Raw genomic sequence first — 20239 nt, forward strand, 5'->3', positions numbered from 1 at the left:
GAAGTAATTCACAGTTTTCAAAGAATGCCTTGGATGATGGGTATTTTACTGGATTTGCGGCTGCAGTACCTTACCTGACAATACATGTACTCTCTTCATTATAAATTAATGGCTTCCCACAGGAGTTTGAAAAGCATATAAGATTGCAAGCTTTGTGCATAAAACTCCAAAAATCCCTCATTTAGGTAAAAAGTAGAGAACTCTAAAAGACAAATGGCATTTAGAGGCTTGGACGTGAAAGAGTTTCAACAATTCCAGCTTTCTGGCTAACTACTCAAAAGTGGAAGTATATTCTAACCAGCTTGTTGGGAACACCTCTGCTTAAACTAGCTTGACCATGTAGTAAGCCATCTGGTCAAAAGGTCTGAGGAACTACATAAAACAGTCAGGGAATAATTTATACTTATATTAAGCTTAGTCTTTCATTTTCTTGATGGGAAAATGGAAGGAAGAGTCCAGAGTATAAGTTCTTCTAAGGTGAGAATGGTCTCTTATCCACCTGTGACTATCTGATCTGAGCACAATGATATCAATACATTTGTTCAACAGAAATGGACAAGAGTGAAGAAATTTATATGCCTATTTCTTAGTGAGAGAGAGGTAAGTAGAGTCTCTTATCAACAGAAAAGTCAAATTCAGAATTTCAAAAGAATTTTTAGTTGCCAATGCATGTTTTTTTCTTTAGGAAAGCAAAGGTAAAGAGATAAAATACTGGAAAAAACAGCTATGACTACTAGTGTTGCAAAGCAGAACACTTACTGCTTAAAAGTGTTCTACATTACCATAATTTTTATTCATAGTGGGCGAAGGCTAAATACTACTTAAAAATTCATTGAAATGTTGGGGGGGACTCGAGGGGGGGGGAGTCAAGGAAGGGAGGGAATACGGGGATATGTGTATAAAAACAGATGATTGAACTTGGCGTACCCCCCAAAAAAATAAAAAAAAAATTTTAGGAAAAAAAAAATTCATTGAAATGTAGATATTATATTGTGAATGGCTGAGAAACCATATCAGCTAATAAGCCAGGCAGGTGCCATAAAAGGCAAGACTGCTCCTTCTGAGAAAAGATTTCATACCAACTGGAAAACTAAGATCCATTTCTAGATCCAGCAAAAGACATTTTTACACAGCAACTCTGTTCCTATTCCAAAGACATTACACATACTTAACGCAGAAAGGTCATATGATCCCCTCATGCACTAGCTTAACTTGGTTAAGAAAATACCAATAAAAATGTGAAAGAAAAGACACCAGTTCAGTGCTTATATGATAATTTTACACTATGCCATTTCTAGTATATGGGGTTAATTCTAAGTAAAATGACTAAGACAGGAACACTTAGTTTTCTTTTACACAAAACTAATTCCAATGCCTTTTTTTCATATAAAATGTTTCTCTTTAAAATTTTAGAGTTTTCTGTACTCTGAATTGAATTTAACCATTTCAAATAATTCTGCAATTTCAAATGCAGACCAAGATGCATTATTCCGCATGGTAACATGCAAATTTTATACCAAAGTCACATGTTATGGACTTTGGAAAAAAAATACCTAGATACATTTCAACTTAGAGAAAATTTTGAACGCTTTTAAATCAAAGAGATTTTAAATATGACCCAAGCACACTAAGTAGGAAAGAGAATGACAACAGTAAAAATACGAAACTGTTCTCAATTAGAAAATCATGGGTCAAGAATAAACTATGGGAAAATGAAGATACCTGAGCTATGTAACAGGTGCCAAATATGGAATCCTGCACTAAATAACTTATAATGAGTGTGAGAGAGACATTAAACTAGACAAGTAAAACGAGCAATTTTACAAAAAACCTGCAAAGGTTTTTCATAAAAAAAGCTGTTTAAATTTATCATTTTTTAAAATTAATTAATTAATTAATTAATTGCCTGCACTGGGTCTTTGTTGCTGTGCACGGGCTTTCTCTAGTTGCAGTGAGTGAGGGCTACTCTTCATTGTGGTGCACGGGCTTCTCACGGCAGTGGTTCTCTTGCTGTGGAGCACGGGCCCTAGGCTCTTGGGCTTCAGTAGTTGTGGCACATGGGCTTGAGTACAGGCTCAGTAGCTGTGGCACATGGGCTTAGCTGCTCCGAGGCATATGGGATCTTCCCAGCCCAGGCATCGAACCTGTGTCCCCTGCATTGGCAGGTGGATTCTTAACCACTGCGTCACCAGGGAAGCCCCTAAATTTATCATTAATGCAAGGGAAATTAAAAATAACAGTAATTTGTTAATCAAATGCTAACTGAACTTAGTTTCTGAAACTGGAGTTAAGTAGTTTTTCCTCCTTAGATTTCCTTAAAATAACTTAAGTCGGAAAATCTTCATCTTCCCACTTGGGAGCTTTTTCATCAGTGAGCAGAGCTCTATGTGGACTTGTGTAAGACATACGTTCTTTCATTTTTAGACATTCAATCCAGTTTTATTTGTAGCATCAGTATAGCTTGTTTCTTTTACTGAAGGTTTCAAGTAGTTATAATTATCCAATCTATCCTAAAGATGAAATAAAGCATTAACTTCTTTACAGTATATATGCTATGAGTTACTAATCCATTCATAAAAACATCACAATTAAAAGGGACTTTAGCTATCACAAAATTCTACACGTGTAGGAAAGGGCTAACTCAGCAGGCCTGGGCTGCTCAACCTCTGCACATCCCTGAGAAGGCCTATCTTCAGGACTGGCCTTTGGCTAGTTCCTAGGACGTTAAGTTCTGAGCCCTTGGGCCACAGGCTTAACAATCTGTTCAGGGAGTTTACCCTAATGATGTGATTTACGGTGACCATGTCTTCTCTCTGGGGAGCTGGAGTCTGAATAGTTGAGATGAGTCATGCAGGTGATTCATGCCTATGTGACTGGCTCCCAATAAAATCACTGACACCAAGGCTCAAATGAGCTTCCCTGGTAGGCAACATTTTGCAAGTGTTGTCACACATCACTGCTAGGAGTGTGTCTAAGAGACTATACTGGGAGAAGGCATCTACAAGCTTATGCCTGATTTCTCCTGGACTGCCCCTCATGTGCCTTTTCCTTTTGCTGATTTTAATCTGTATCCTTGCACAGAAATAAACTGTTACTCTGAATATAAAAGGTGTTTTTTTTTTTTTTTTTTTGAGTCCTGTGAATCCTTCTAGTGAATCAATCAACCTTGGGGATCCTCAACCACTCAACTGTATAGAAAGGAAAATGATAACCCAATAAAGTTTAAGAGACTCATTCAAGGTACTACATTAGGGCTCAAACTAGAATCCCCACATTTTGCTTTTTGCCATAACCTGTTGTCAGTGGTGATAAATTAGAAATTCCTTCCTTATCACATTAAACTAACATTGCTCAGGTTTCTTACATTAAAGATAGACTTTGACTAATAACCAGATCCATCAGAATATTTCAGTCCCTTTATTTCACACTGTGCCAGAGGCTACCGCTTTGCTTATATTCAGAAAAGCAAATTTAATTGGTATTAGCTAATCCCAATTTTGATTATTTGGCTATCTCCATGTCTTTCTTCTCTCCAGAGGCTTTCATCTGAACAAATGAATATACTGACTCATGACTATATAACCAGTGTAATATTATCTCTGGCTGCGTGGGGAAAGTATGTTTGCAACCAAACTATTCTATATCAGGCTGTGGGGAGGGACACTGGGTAAAGACAAAAAGTAATTTGGTGGTAGTAATCAAGCTGACACTTTTAATTCCAAGAGGCTCTCATTAAGGTTGGACTGTTAACGTAATAAAATATAAGGCATGCTTATACTTTTCAAAATGTGATTAAAATTAGAACATGATATTTAGAGTATGAGGGGTTAATCCCCAATACTAGGGAATTACAATGTACCAAAAAAAGTCTGGATTCTTGGAGGTTTTTTTTTTTTTGTCTATTTTGAAATGAGGCAAGAAATGCATTTCTCTGAAATAAAGAAACTGAAATAACTCGTGAGAGAGCTACTAACATCCAAATTCATGCTTTTCCACAGGTGGGAATCTCATTATGGTTACCCTTCAGTGACAACAAAAACCTTATTTCCTAAATATTGTTCTACTGTCTCCTAAATACAACACCAGATGGAATTTCAATAAGGTTATATTCTGTCATCATATTGCCAAGGGATTTTTCCAAATAAAATATCTCTTTCTTCCTCTTTCACCTATTCCTGTGTTATCTGTGGCAATTAATGGCATCTCCAGCCTCTGCTACTCAGGTCAGACAGCTCAGAGTCATCTGACACTGTGGGCCTCTCCCTCATGCTTCTGTTATGCTCCCATCCCCCTTCCCACTTTCTCTGCTGTACTGTCTGCTGAATTTCGTTCTCTCCTTTGGACTACCATTATCCTACCTACAGGTTCAGAACTTCATTATGGATTGTGTGGATTACAATAGCAACTGGGTTTCCTGTCTCCGGAACCAGTAACTCTAAGGCCCATTATGACACTGTCTTGAACACAGAATGAAGCCAAAGACCTTCAGTCTGGTGTTGAAATCCTTTCATTACCTGATCTCAATGCCCCTTTCTAATACACTTTTTCTAGAAGTCTAAAACACCATTCATTCAGTTTAACACAGAATTCCCTGAATAAATGTCCTATTCTCCCACCACAGTATCTTTGGTAAGCTGTCTGCTTTTAAAATTTTTATTGTGAAATGCTTTTCTCTAACTGGTCACCTACCTTTCTTACTCCTTTTCTCCCCAATCAAGATCTATTCATGTTTCAACTCTTGGTTTCTGAATGTCACTAAAATGAAGCAAGGCTTCTTAGAGAAATTGCTAATTATGGATCTGAGGCAGAAAAAATATAATCCCTGCAACATTTTGTTATGCCAGAAAAGGAAGAACTAATTGGGTTCTCTCAAAATCATAAAAGCTAGCTTAGAAAGGATACTACTGGTCAAACTTGAGTGTCAAACAGAATAATGATGGCAATGAATCATAACCACACTGATCATACAGTTTGTTGTTCAAACCAGGACCCATTTGACAGTGAAATGAGGCTCTATTAAAAGTAATGCTGGGACAAGTGATGATTCCCAGAACACCAGGGAAATCTAGTTATATGGTCATGCTAACTATAACACTTGCCAACTCTTGCTATCTCCAAATGCTCTATATTTTCTCTTAAAGCCACTTCAAGCAGGCTTTTACCCCAATTACCCCACCAATCCTATTCTTGTTAAAGTCACCAATTTCCAGTTTGCTAAATCTAATGAGCAGATCTCAGTGCTCCTCTTATTTGACATATCCACAGCATCTGACTCTTACCCTCCTTGGCCAACTTTCAATAAGTTAACTGTTCCTAAAAAGTTAACTGCTCCTTGATATACTTTCTTTATTTGACTTACATGACCCATGCTCTTGGTTGTTCTTTCTTAGCTTACTTTGCTAGTTCTTCCTCTCACTAAATACCTTAACAGTAGACCAGATTCTGTCCTTGGTATTCTTCTCTTCACTATTATCTAATATTCAGTGATTTCATCCAGCATCATGACTTTAAAGATCACATACATGTCAACAACTCCCAAGTCTCTTTCCAGCCAAAACCTCTCTTCTGTACTTCAGACTTTTATATCAAACTATTTCACTGCACTCCTAACCCTTTGCACCCTGTTCTATTTTTTCCACAGTATATCACCTACTAACATAATACATAATTAACTTATTTATCAAGTCATCTTACCCAATCCCCCAGAAAAATAAATTACAAAAGATTAGGAAATTCTATTTTCCCCCCTTCAGGTGTATCATAAGTGCCTTGAAAAGAACATGTCATTTGGTAAATGTTCAAAAATACTTGTTAACAGAATAGATACTAAAGTTATTTTTACTTGTTAGGCATTATAAGTTGTTAAACTGAGTATCTTGGTTATCTCAGTATTGGGCTCAGCATAAACAAGACCTGTCAGTAAACACTACTCCTGTTCAGGAGCTGAATGAACTATAAGAGAGTACATTTAATAACTGTATCTTTCATTCAAGTATATTATTTTTAAATTTTCTAAATTGAAAACAAAAAATCCTATTCATCTTTATCCTTGACCATGTTGAGATGTGAATCTAAATCGCTATCACACCTAACACATAATTTCATTTAGCTAAACTAGTAAAATAATCTAAAAACTTTGTATCCCTTGATCTTACAAATACTTCTTTTACAAGTTTTCAAAACAAAGCCATATAAATTTAAGTCTCCATTCTATTACGTGTGAAGTTATAGTTACTCACTTTTTAAGACTCAGTTCATGCTACAGGAAGCTTTCCTTGAATCCTCAAAGCAGTACTAAGTGGCACTCCTCCAATACATTTATCAGTGTTCTACACACTGTACTGAAATTGTACACATGTCCATGTCTCTCACTAGACTATAAGCTTCTCAAGGGCAAATACCATATTAATTTCTATACATCTATAAACCAGCACAGTATTTGGTATACAAAGTACAGACCAGACCTAGTACATTTTTGTTGAGCTGAAATAAAGTGCTTTGGTCATGAGGATGGTTCTGAAGTGACATTATAAAAATGTGCAAACTTTTCTGGCCAAGTACAGGACTAAACAATATCAGGTAAAACTTTCATTTTTTGGATCCTACTGTACTAACTAAAATAATAAGAATGATTTCAGTACTGGTCTAAAGTCACAATATAACACAGACAATGGTGATGGACTGTTTAGGAACTCTCTGTCACTGAATAGTTTTGGCCTACCTTAAAGAAAACGGTATTGAAGGCAATGGCTATCTTGAATAATATTTCATCTATGCTATTTATATGGAGTAAAAGACTACAAAGATTCAAAATCTTAAAAAGTTCATTAAAAGAGTACTATACTAGGAACATTGATATTGCAAATTTTATTTAATCCTCACAGCAAAGAAGTGAGACAGGAATTATTTCCAGTTTTAAGATAAAGAAACAGACTCAATGACACACAATTAGTTAATGGTACAGAAACAGTATCAACCCAACTTGTTAAAAATTTCCGGAAATAACACAAATGGCTTTATTAGTCTTTGCTGTTATTATTCCCTTCCACATCTTAAAAGTTATCAACATATTGTTGATTTTAGTTCAAAAAAACTCACTATTTGAAACTCAAATTCTTAAACCCAAAATTAAAAATGAACTAATAATTAAGTCTCAAGCATTAGTATTTTATTTTTCCCACTGCTTTCAATGGTGAGAAAAATTAAAAGATATCCAAATTACTGGGGGACCTTTCTCAAATTACATAAACCTCCCAACCATTATGATACACGTTCCCAGCCATGAATCTTCTTGCATTTATCCCCTGCCTCCCCCAACAAAACCACTATTTTAGAAGATGGTGAAGGCTGTAAAAATGATTCACTCTGGTTTTGTTAAGAGCATGTATGAGGTAGTGAATTCTGCCTTGTTATCAGAGAAAGCTACAGAAACTTAAAAAGAGAAATGCACAAAGTATGTGGAAGGGATATAATGTTGACTGTAACATGTATACAGAAATGGTCAGGAAGAGAGAGGCCAACTGATAAAACTTTTAATATCCACAAGGAATTAGACGTGGTCTGGTAGACAATAGAAAAAGATAACTTAGGTTGCTGATTATGAGAATGATATAAAAAAACAAAGTAGGTTTACTATCAGGAAATTTTACCAGTGTTAGGTTTTTGCTGGCAGCCAGTTAAAAGAATTACTAAATATCAACAAATGGTACAGTAGTCTCCCCTTATCTGCGGTTTTGCTTTCTGTGGTTTCAGTTACCCATAGTAAATGGCAGTTTGAAAAAAAAAACTCCAGAAAAAAACAATTCATAAGTATTAAATTATGCACAACCATTCTGCGTAGCATAATGAAATCTTGTGCCATTCTAATCTATTCTGCCTGGTACATCAATCATCATCCCTTTGTCCAGTTTTCCTGCCCATTAGTCACTCAGAAGCCATCGCCTATCAGACTGTTGAGGTATCACAGAGCCTCAAAGTAGTGACACTGACAATTCAGATATGCCAAAGAGAAGTGGGAAAGTGTTTTCTTTAAGTGAAAAAGTAAAAGTTCTAGCCTTAATAAGAAAAAAATCCTATGCTGAGGTTGCTAAGATTCACAGTAAGAACAAATCTTCAATCCATGAAATTGTGAAGGCTAGTTTTGCTGCTGCACCTCAAGCTGCAAAAATTACGGATAAAGTCCTTAGTTAAAATGGAAAAAGCATTACATTTGTGGATGGAAGACATTAACACAAAACGTGTTCCAACTGACGGCCATAGGCTACACCAGAAAGCAGTGAGCCTAGAGGAAGACTGCAGCCAGGGATCCACTGAAACAAGTGACACTAGCTTTACTGCAAGTTAGGGATGATTACACAGATTCAGTAATAGATTTGAACTGAAAAACATAAAAATTACTGGAAAAGCTGCATTTGCCAATGAAGAAGCCACTGCCACATTTTTGGCAGAGCTGAAGAGCCTGATATGGAGAGAGACCACATCCACATAATTTTTATTATAGTATATTGTTAAAAATTGTTCCATTTTATTATTAGTTATTATTATTAATCTTTCACTGTGCTTTAATTTATAAATTAAACTTTATCACAGGTATTTATGTTTAGGAAAAAAACATAGTACTTATAGGATTGGGTACTATCTGTCATTTTAGGCATCCACTGAGGGTCTTGGGATGCCTGCAGATAAGGGACTACTATACTGTCTCACTTTACTTCCAACTTGACTTTCATGTGTAAAGTTGAATCTTCATATTCTAAAAACTAAACAGAATTCACCTTTCAACTATAAATTATTTTCATCAAGATACAAAAATAATTACTGACACAAAAATAATTACAATTTCAGTCTGCTCAAAACAACTTGCATAATCCAATAGTCCAAAGATTTACATTTCACTTAAAAAATAGCTATTAACTAAGCATAAACAGCATCAAATAATTTAGTCAAATGAAGCTCCAAAACCACCTTGTCATGATATACTCCTCTCTCACAATAGAAATACCTGATCTAAACTGTTCTTGGCACATAAAATGACCCACTGCCATCATGTTCAAAGAGGCAGGCAGAGAAAATGAGATAGAGCAATTACATCAACCCAAAGATTCTACGAGGGTGAGTCAAAAATTATCCACACTCTGGCTGCAGAATTTATTTTAATAAACTTTAGAAAAGACAAAGACAACATTTTTCAATACGATTGCCTTGCTTTTCAATACACTTTGTCCATCTGTCAACAAGCCTTCATACTCTCATTAAAAAATGTTTTAGGCTGAGCTGTGAGCCACAAATGCACTAATGTCTTCACTTCATCAAAAGTGAGTTCAGGTCCCTCTTGATGGCTAACACTTATGCAACCTTCCTTGAACTTCTCTATCCATTCACACACACTTCTTCGCGACAAAATCCTTTCTCCACACTGCACATACAGTCTTCCATAAATAACGGCACCAGATACACCCCCAGACCACAAAAAATGAACCACTGCACGCTGCTCTTCTTTCATGCAAATCACAAGTGGGACATCCATTTTTGCTCGCACTGCAAGCAAATGAACTGATGTAACACATTCACACCTGAACAGCAGTGACTGGGGAGACAGTAGCCTTGAACAGAAAGTGCTGATAAGACAGTGTGGCCAACAGAAGTTTTAATATAACTGCATTACGGATAATTTTTGACTCACCCTCATACATAGAACACTTCTGCATTCTAAGGGATAAGTCAGAGTAGAGAGATTCTTTCATTCTTAAATTCTTTCATTCTCCTCTAACAAAATGGCTGGCTTAGGGATAAAAGTTAACCATTTTTGAAGTGGAATCCAAACATCTGTTTAAAAGGGCATTATTTCATGGCAAATTTATAAGGAGTAAATAAAACACTTAAAACCATTTTATTTAGAATAACATGTTAAGAATAAGAATAATTAGAGTAGGTGTGATATATATAGGTATTATTTTTTATCATTTAGTATGTCAAATAAAAAAAGGACAAAAGTGGGACTTCCCTGGTAGCACAGTGGTTAAGAATCCACCTGCCAACGCAGGGGACATGGGTTCGATCCTTGGTCTGGGAAGATCCCACATGCCAGAGAGCAGCTAAGCCCATGCACCACAACTACTGAGGCTACCCTCTAGAGCCTGTGAGCCACAACTACTGAGCCCATGTGCTGCAACTACTGAAGCCCACGTGCCAAGAGCCAGTGTTCCACAACAAGAGAAGCCACCTCAATGAGAAGCCTGCGCACCTCAACAAAGAATAGCCCCCGCTCACCACAACTAGAGAAATCCCGTGCACAGCAACAAACATCCAAGGTAGCCAAAAAATAATAATAAAATAAAGTTCTAAAAAAAAAAAAAAAAAAGACAAAAGTATAGCTTGGTATGAATATATTATATTCACTATTTCACTCCTGAATTTTTTTAAATCTACACACCCATCCGTGCAAGTTTAGGTTTCCTTAACCAACCACAATGAGTTAAGGGAACAAAGAAAGAAACAAACAAAATCTCAAATTTAATGAACAATTACATAAGCTCATAGCACACTTTCCCCCCCACAGTGTAGCACCTAGAAAACTCATTGAAAGGCCTCAGGGAAACTGTATTAGGTAATCTTTTTTAAGGGCGTATATGATAACAGAATACATATTCATTTCTTAATTATATTTCTATGTGTTAATAATTTACAGAACCCGTATCAAGTAATTCTAGAATGTTGCATTCAAATATGTTTTTAAAATATAGTGCCAAACTGAATAAGGAACAACAATTTTTTGAAATATAATCACTGTTACCAATTCATAGTCCCAAGGGAATTGATTATTTTGGTATTGAGCTTCCAGATGTTATTTCTAAATGTTAAATGCACAAACAAAATCCTTTATGGATAACAAGACACTCTGTATCTTTAGGGAGGCCCAACTATTCTAATTATATCAAATTAAAAATAAATCCTATTTTTTTTCCCAAAGGGGCAATGATGATCTATTATTTCACTATTATTTTCACTTTTCAATTAATAGTAATCATTAAAAGTACAATGCAAAAGCACATTTATCATACCTAATTATTCTTGTTAAAATTGTACACTTAAGTCTTAAGTTAAGAGAGGTTAGGTGAGTAGACTGTTAAGAACATGGGTTACTGATTCAGTCACATCTGGACTGAATCCTGGCTTTGCCATGCTCTAGTAGTGTAACTGTGAGCAAAGCAATTAACGCTTAAATCCCGCGTTTCCACTTCAGTAAAATGGGGATAAATAGGAACCTTGAAGAGCTACTATGATGATTAGAGATAATATATGCAGGCTATAGCAAAGAACATGACATAGAGTAGGTGCTCAATAATTAATAATTAAAATTATTATTAAGTTATTTATGAGCAGCATCCTTATATCTGAAATTCAGCTTCCTAGTGCTATAAATAATATGTAAGTCTGGGATGTGAAGCGACATGAAACAGTATCCCTACTATCTAACTGGGATTCAACTAATACTATCAAGGAAATCATTATCAATTTGATAAATCAGTAACATTAATATTATTTATTAAACTTTTACAAGAAATCTTCCCTAATTAACTACCAGCTAGAAGCAATCTCTTGCTCTTTCACAATTTTCAAAGACTCTATCATAACTTACCCTATTTTTAAAATTGTGCATACCAGCTCCTTTTTCTGACACTAAGATTTTTGCAGAGTAGGATCAATGAATCACATGGCATATTACCTTTCATGAAGATAAGCTTAATAATGTATCCTTAATGAGTGAAAAAATAATCTCGTTTCCTTTTAATTAATCTTCCACTCTCCTCCAAATTTCTCTTCCTAGAAAACATGTGATTACTCAAAAACCTTCGATTACTCACATTTCCTAAAAGGCTTTCAGTTGTAATCACATCTTCCATCTAGCCAGTATCTTCAACTGTTTGTTCCTCCTCTCAATCTATATTCCAGCCACATTAATTCACTAAAGAAATATTTGCTGAATGTCTGCTTTATGCCAATCAGTGCACTTAGCACTGGAGACAGAAAGATAACATTCTATCCTCGAAAAAGGAGACACATAAAGAAATTATTACAGTTCAACATGCCAAAAGAATACTATAACAGCGGCAGTCCTAAGCAGCCCTCCCAAATCACACAATGTACATGCAGACCTGTATGCTTTGTTCTTGTGCTCTATTTATTACCTAGACTAACTTTTCCAAGACAGAATCATTTTTACTCTTCAAGTTCCAACTCAGTGCTACTCATTCTGTAAGATCTTCCCTAAATTCTATAAATAATTAAATAAATTGATCCCTTCTCTAGGTTCCTACAACTCTTTGATTATAACACGGTATGGTATATATCATACAGAGACTCACATGTTTGTTTCCCACAGAACAGTATGTTCTTGACAGTAGAAAGCTATTAATCTACATACATAGTAGGTTCTAATTTAAAATGTATTTAACTAACCTGAGTATATAATACGGAATTTATAATAGCTGTACTGTAAATTCCTAATCATTTTTTATTTGCACATTTTTCTTTTCTGGTCAAATTTTATGGGTCTTAGTAGATATGTGATCATTAATAAACTAGGATGCTATCTTAGATTGTGATGAACACAAGAATAACTATAGTTACTGATTCCCTACAACCAAAATTCCTAAGTTCTATTTTAATATACTGAGTTTCAACAAAAATCAAGAATTAAAAAAGTGAGAATTTCTCTCCAAACCTCACCCACATATAAAATTAATGTACCTTGTAAAGAGTTTAGTTTTTATAGAAGGAGAGAATAAAAGAGAACTATACATTTTCGATGTAAATTGCTAAAAAAGCATTTTTAATTGGAGCAATCATTACCGTTGGGATTATGTTTATTTATTAGAAGACTACATAGTTTATATAATTTAGTGGCAGGTAGAGAAAAAAATAAAATTCTTCACAGACGAAAAAAAACAGAACATTACTGAGTTTCTCTTGTTACAAAAATTACTAATTGAGTAGCAAAACACAAACATGAGTTATTATTCTTAAGGTATAGGGGAAAAAACATAAAGAACACAGAATTTCCACTGCAAAAGAATTCTAATGATGTATAATACATGTTCAAGTTACGGAGTGTAAATGTTTAAATATAATCTCTCTCCATTTAACCCAAAATTCAGGTGATATCCCAGCTGAATAAAAAGAAAATCCCATTTAAAAAAAGTTATTTACTGTTCTTATTACTGCTTTTCTCTGGGGCCCTTTGTTTCCAACTGTGTATTTCCAACAAAATATGTTGTAATATTTGCCCCTTTTCTCAATCACCACATTATTCCATACTGGAATTAGGATAGTAGTATTAGTTGCCCAAATTTTTTAAAATTAATAGTTGAAAAGGGGTTTGGATACTTTCACAGTTAGTAGGAATGTCCTGCCAAGGTTGTAAGTTCAAATTTCCAAAATTACAAAACTCAAATAATCAAATCAAAACAGAAATAAAATAAAAAATTTGGAAAAAAAGCTCATGTGATATTCCTTCCTTCCTACCCCTAAATCCTGTTTACACACTCTGTAGCCTTTGAACTAGCCTTATCCGGACTGAAGCAATTCCAAAGTGAGTTTTTTATTTTAAAATTAAGTGTATATAATGACTCAGTAAATGGTAACAGCACTTCATCACTTTTACCAACAAGGACCCGTACATTTTTCTTTGTTTTCAAATAGAAGCAAGAAGGTTAAAAAGCAGAGACTGGATACCACTTTTATTTGCTACCACTGCTCTTATTTAAGAGACAAAAATATTTTAAGGCCACCACAGACCTGATATAACATCTTTATAACACAGCTTACAATGAAAATCATGACCCTTACATATTAAAAATGCAATACTGCTAAGGATTTCAGGAATATGAACTATTCAAAATACTGGCTTAAAGCTGCAGAAACCACATGCCGGGAAAGCAAACTAGAATTCCAATGTGATGATCTGTTTCTAAACACTGCTGCATGAGTGTGAGGAGAGCGGTATATACTGATCCCTCGCCCTTTTAAAATGCCACTATGACTTCCTGTTTATCATTTCAAATGTCAGAAGTTGAGTACAGAAGGATATTAAATCAGGGCATCTTGCTCTGCCTTCAGAAGCAATAAAAGTTCTCCCTTTAAAAACATTAAATTAGAAGTTAAATGGTCTTAGACCACCGGCTTAAGCTGGCTGTAAAATGAAGAGCCTATTCATTCCTCTGTTTCTGATAATTAACACTAAAGCCAACAAACAAAAACATATCATCCTAAGTTGAAAATTTTTATTGAGGATCTTTAAAGTTACCTAAAGGTTTAAAGAAATTATTTATTACTTGATTTCTACAGTGCATTAGAGAAAAATAATCTAAATAAAAAGTGCAGATTTATAAGAGAGACTTATAGGTCATAGTGCTGATCCTGTAGTTATAAAAGACCATAACATGGGTATGCTCAAGGAGTATGGTGAAGCAAACGAGAAAGAGAAACGTTATGCCTTTTTCATACTTGGACCAGTGCCTGCAGCTTCTAGGTTTCAGATGTAAAGGAAGAAAATATGAATGTGGAAACAATTTCAAACTTTTGAGATTTAAATATCTTTTTACAGAAAGAAACAGGACGGGGAAGGGGAAGAAGGAGAGAAGGCATGCTTAGGATCACATGAGCAAGAACAAAACCCATTCTGGTTCTATTAGCACAGTTCTGCAAAGTATTCTAGAGCAGAAGAGAACGACAATTTGAAAAATCCATCAATAATTATGACCTAATCAATGAGTTTACACTGTAAAAATAATATTGCTGATTTTGAAAACAAGAACAACAATATCAACAAAAACACCTAGTTCATCACTCTCTTCTCTTGAAATAGTCTCTTCACTTAGTTTGCTAGATATCATATTCCCTTGGTTCTTTTTGTCCTTCACTACCTACACTTTCTCAGTCTCTTTTACTTATTCCATCTCTCTAAGATCTAAATTTACAGTGTTGTGGGGGTGCTCAGTCCTCTTTTTTAGCTAATTACAATTACTTTTAACTTTCACTACTTCCATTTATGGGTATGACAGACTAAGGTACTAACAGATACTATGATTAACCCTTCCTTCAAAAAACAAAATAAAGCAAAACATGAAACCTGAACACACTACAAAAAACCCTACCTGAAGGTAAAGGAGAGTACATGAATGAAGACAGGCTCTGATGCAGAGTCTAAGCACACTAGGAGTAAAAATGGGAAGCTGTACAAATAAGTCACCGTCTCTTCAGAGCGTAACCTAAGACTAACTGCAGTCTGCAAGGTTCAGGAGCAGTGGCTGAAGAACATGTGGAACAGTGAAGCCTGGATACATTATCCACTGAGGGAGCAAGGTAAACCCAGATGGGAAAAAACTACACAAGGGATCCCTAAACTTGAACAACTCATCCAAGGAACAGAGTCAAAGCATCTCACTAAAAGGCAAAGGATCTGAACTGAGACTAGAGGTGCTCTCCAAGAAACACTGATATTAAAGCCGATTTCAAGAGTTAACTAATGAAGCCACCACTCACTGGAGAAAAATAACCAAACCCAGAATCTCTACTGCTTAATCTTCATAATGTCCAGAACACAATTCAAAATTACCCAGCATATGGGAATTCCCTGGCAGTCCAGTGGTTAGGACTCTGTGCTTCCACTGTAAGAGGAACGGGTTCAGTCCCTGGTTGGGGAATAATTAAGATCCTGCGTGCTATCGCCAAAAAAAAAAAAAAAAAAACCAAAATTACCCAACAGACAAAGAATCAAGAAGAAGAAGAAGTATCTTTTCTCCTCCACAGGCAAAAATGGCTATTATCACTATCCTCAATGATGTTAAAAAAAAAAAAAAAATTCCTCTCAATGGATTAAAATCTTACCAGAGAAATAAAACATCCCAGGAGAGAAACAGAAACAATAAAAAACTGTTAACTGATTCAGCCACAGAACATCAGTCACTGGATGAAAAATCCACAGGATACTCAACACAGTCTCAAAGTTATCACCTCACAGATTACTTAACAAGTGCAAACAGAAAAAGGTACATTTAAAAGGGAAAAATCTGGCAGACAATATTTAAACCAAGTGATTGGAACTCACTATTACCAATAAAGGGACAGACATGTATGTGATACAATGTATTATTATTATACCGTGACATTACAATTTTTCTATAGGTTTGAAATATTTCCCAAAAAGTTAGAGAGAAATACAAATAAAAGGAAAAAAAGCCAAAAGGCATACTATTACAAATCAGAGAAAGAAGAATTAAAATAGCTGTCATGAGATCTATTCATTTCTCTTACCAGGAAGAAACTCAGGGAAAAGTAGGTAATGGAGTTGGAATCTACTTGTAAATAGGCCGATAACTGGTTCTCCTGGTAAATATGCTAATGATTTTTGGTAGGAGGAAAGTCCTTATCTAATGAATGCTCTTAGTGGGAAGTCCTTGCTGTTAAGGATGCTTAGAGTAAACTAACCCAGAAGTTATGAATTTATGAGGCATGACATATTGGGGAATACCATGTAAGCTATACAACTTTGGGGTACAGAATGTTTAAGTTTCAAAATCTAAACGCTCTCTGCTATTACATAATAACTAAACTTCCTCATTTAAAGATCTCATTTACTCTGGGCCAGAAAGTATATGTCTGATGCAGAAAGAAAGGACCCATGGAATCATGGAGTCCTAAATCACTCCTATGTTCACCTATGCCTTCTGATTGCATCTATCTTTGAAACCATTAGTAAAGCTGGATTCTAGGAAAGATCTCTAATATATGAGTCTGATTTGATGATATGATTCTTTGGATTGCCTTACAAATAAAAGATGAAACTATCAAAAATCATTATAATCTTAGAATAACAACAGTATTAATACTATTACTTTAGTAGAATAGGTGAATTAAAAGTTAATTTAAAGACAGTCAGTGGGAAGTTGTATAACAAAGGGAGTCCAACTCAAGGATGCAAGATGCCTTAGAGGACTGGGGCAGGGAGGGTGGGGGGGACTCGAGTGTGGGGGAGTCAAGGAAGGGAGGGAATACGGGGATATGTGTATAAAAACAGTTGATTGAACTTGGTGTACCCCCCAAAAAATAATAAATAAAAAAATAAAATTAAAAAAAAAAGTTAATTTGACACAAATAATTAACACAGTATACTTTCAGGACAAACAAGGCATCTTTTACTGTAAGGCAAATTTCTTTTCAAGCATTCATCAGGGAAAAAAACCTAATGAAATTACAGTTACGTGAAATTACAAAGAAAAATCTCAATAAATTTTTATAAAGCATACCTAACCTGAAATACCTTAAAATTCGAATTAGTATATGAATATATATGACAAACAAGCAACCCAGGGGTGCGTGCAGCCTAGAATACTTCTAAATATGTCCTTTTATTAAAATTCTGCCCACTTTACAGAGTTGTGAAGTTCAAATGACATGATATATAGTCAACCTTTGAACAACATGGGTTTGAACTGCACAGGTCCACTTACAGGAGGATTTTTTTTCAGGAGTAAATACTATAATACTACACAATCCAAGGTTGGTTTGACCACAGATACTGAGGGCCCCCTCTAAGTTATACCCAACTTATACCCAGATTTTCAACTGCAAAGAAGGTCAGCACCCCAAACACCATGTTGATCAAGGGTCAACTGTAGTTATATTATTCTGGTAATGTATTACTTTACTTGATTTTATATAATACTTCTAAAGATCTACACCATTTTCCTATCTGTGATCCACTAATGACAACCACTTAGAAACAGGCCATGATGGAGCATGAGACAAGGCAATCTTAACAGTGGATAAAGCTCAAAGGATTTTAATAATAGAGACTGGAACATGTAAAAATAGAAGAAAAAAAAAAGAATGGAACAAAAGGTGAAAGAGTTTTAAAATAGAGAAGTAAAGGGTAGCAGGCAGAGCAAGATCTCAAATGATATACAAATTACCACTGCATAGGAATATTCAGCATAAGGAAAATCAATGGCCTCAGAGAGGAGAAAGGAAAAAGGAAAAAAAAGAAGAGAGATAACTTGGTATATTTAGCTGTGAGGAATTAAAGAATCTGAAAACCTGTTACACATCTTTGGGCCTTTTATCCCTAGAGGGCAAGTTTCATGTTTATTATATTACCTAATCCAATCTTTAGCAGGGTAAAGTCTAGATATATTTCAGAAGTTCTGATCTTAATGAAGCAGCACTGTGAAGTGGCTAACACTATTCGCTTTATAATTAGTTACAATTAGTTCACCACTTAAAACTATTTGACCTTGAACAAGCTGCTGAACTTCTCTAAGCCTCAGTTTCCTATTCTGTAAGATAGGGATAACAATATCTACCTCATGAGATAGTGAATATGAAACATAAAATATAGTACCTGGCATGTAGTAAATAATATAGCTAGTTATATGACCGTAATTGTTGAGAAAAAGATTTCTTGGACATTTTGATCAATCTCACTGTATGCTTTAATTTTACCATCTCCTTCTCTAGCTAAATAACTTAGAGATCTGCTAAAGTTCCAATAAGCTACTTTAATATTCAAAGAAAAAGAAACTGTTTCAGAAGCCAGTGTATATACTAGTATCAAAGTTCAAAGTGTGAATCCTATCAGAAAAGGCAGCAAAGATTTCTTTGGTATTTATACATTACAGGCTTTAAAACCGGAATCTATCATTTTACACTATCATAAAGATCAGGCCATTTTTTTCCTTGGCCAGAAAAAAACAAACTCCCATTTCTAAAAATATCTCAGGTTTTCTTCTTAAGGAAGTATACTTGCAACAAAATACCCTATTATCATAGAAAGCAAGTATAAGGACAGTACGTCATGAACAAAACTATAAAATGTAGTGGTATATGAGCCAAGGAAAAAATTCATTTGGAAAAATGAGTAAGAAGAGGTTTTTCTTCAAATTTAGTTGAGACTGTGAGCTTCCTGTTTTGTGACTATTTCTTTGATACTCCTATGTGCATGATAAACACTCCCTTAAGAAATTACAAACGACCTTTCAATTTAAAAAAAAATGCTTTATGTATTTGCTTCTTTTAGAAAAACAGACCAATTTTGTAAAGAACCACGAATGAAAAATGAAATTTGACATGTAAGGAAAGCAAACATATGGACTTATTCTTTTTCTGGTTTTTATGCTTAGATTTAATCCAGTTTTTAAATAGCATTACAAAAGGAGTTGAAGGCAGAGTATTCAAACTAAACCACTCTAACCACTGACATTAACTTAAGGAATATACATATTATTAATTTTATGAATTCAAGGACTATATTAGGCTATGAATTTTAGCTTTCTATGAGGTAACAATTCCACAGTGGTCTTTTATAAACACAAGGTAAAACAGAAACAAAACAAACAAAAACTTGATCATGACATAGTAATCTTGTAAACCTATGAACTTTATCACCGAGTCTGATTTTCTATTGCTGATGAGGTCTAAGAATTACAGAAAACAAGTTTCACATATAGATCAAATAGGACTTTTCTTTCTAATTAACTAAATTAAATTCATTATTGAGAGTTATAGAAGGGAAGTATTTTAAAGATTAATGAATACCTTTTGTTCCCAAACTCCTGATATACTGTACATAGGCTTAGTATATATAATCCATCCCCTCTATGGTAAAATAAAATCAGCAATTATATAGTAGCTCAAAGCCTCTGAATAATTTAGGACTACAAAAATGACTATTCAGAAGAAATTACAGGGAAAAATTTAGGTAAGGAATGTAATTTAGTAAGGAGCCTGGTTAAGAGAAAGTGAAAGACAATGGCATAAATCATAACTTCCTACCTTAGTGTTATCCTCAAAAACGAAAATCACTAAAGATTTTATTTCTCACAGGAATTTTATGGAAAAAAAAGTCTAAATGACATGTAATACAAAGTGATAAAAATAATAATTAAGAGTCAAATACAGAGTATTTTGAATGAATGACTGGACAACAATGGTATTAAAACTTATGACATATCAAATGGATTCCCTGAATTTTACAGTTCCGTGAAAATAAAACAAATTAAAAAAAAAAACCCCAAAACCATACCTCACACCAAAGAATCATGTCTTACATTTGTTTCTATTCAGATTAACTATGATAACTTTGTCTTATAGGACACTTCATCATCCCTTCAAAAGGAAAAACTGGTGAGAGGCTTTGACAACCTAACTCAATTAAAATATTGTTAGAGATTTCTCTTGCTCT

General features: G+C 34.7%; 1 protein-coding gene across 2 annotated transcripts in view; it reads right to left on the bottom strand.

The window, feature by feature from the left end:
* The window catches only part of SRFBP1 (serum response factor binding protein 1), a 71325-nt gene that overhangs the window by 38284 nt on the left and 12802 nt on the right, over positions 1-20239 (bottom strand). The gene's annotated exons all lie outside the window — the stretch shown is intronic.

This window comes from Hippopotamus amphibius, chromosome 1 (genome assembly GCF_030028045.1).
Source record: "Hippopotamus amphibius kiboko isolate mHipAmp2 chromosome 1, mHipAmp2.hap2, whole genome shotgun sequence".
NCBI classification, from domain to species: domain Eukaryota; kingdom Metazoa; phylum Chordata; class Mammalia; order Artiodactyla; family Hippopotamidae; genus Hippopotamus; species Hippopotamus amphibius.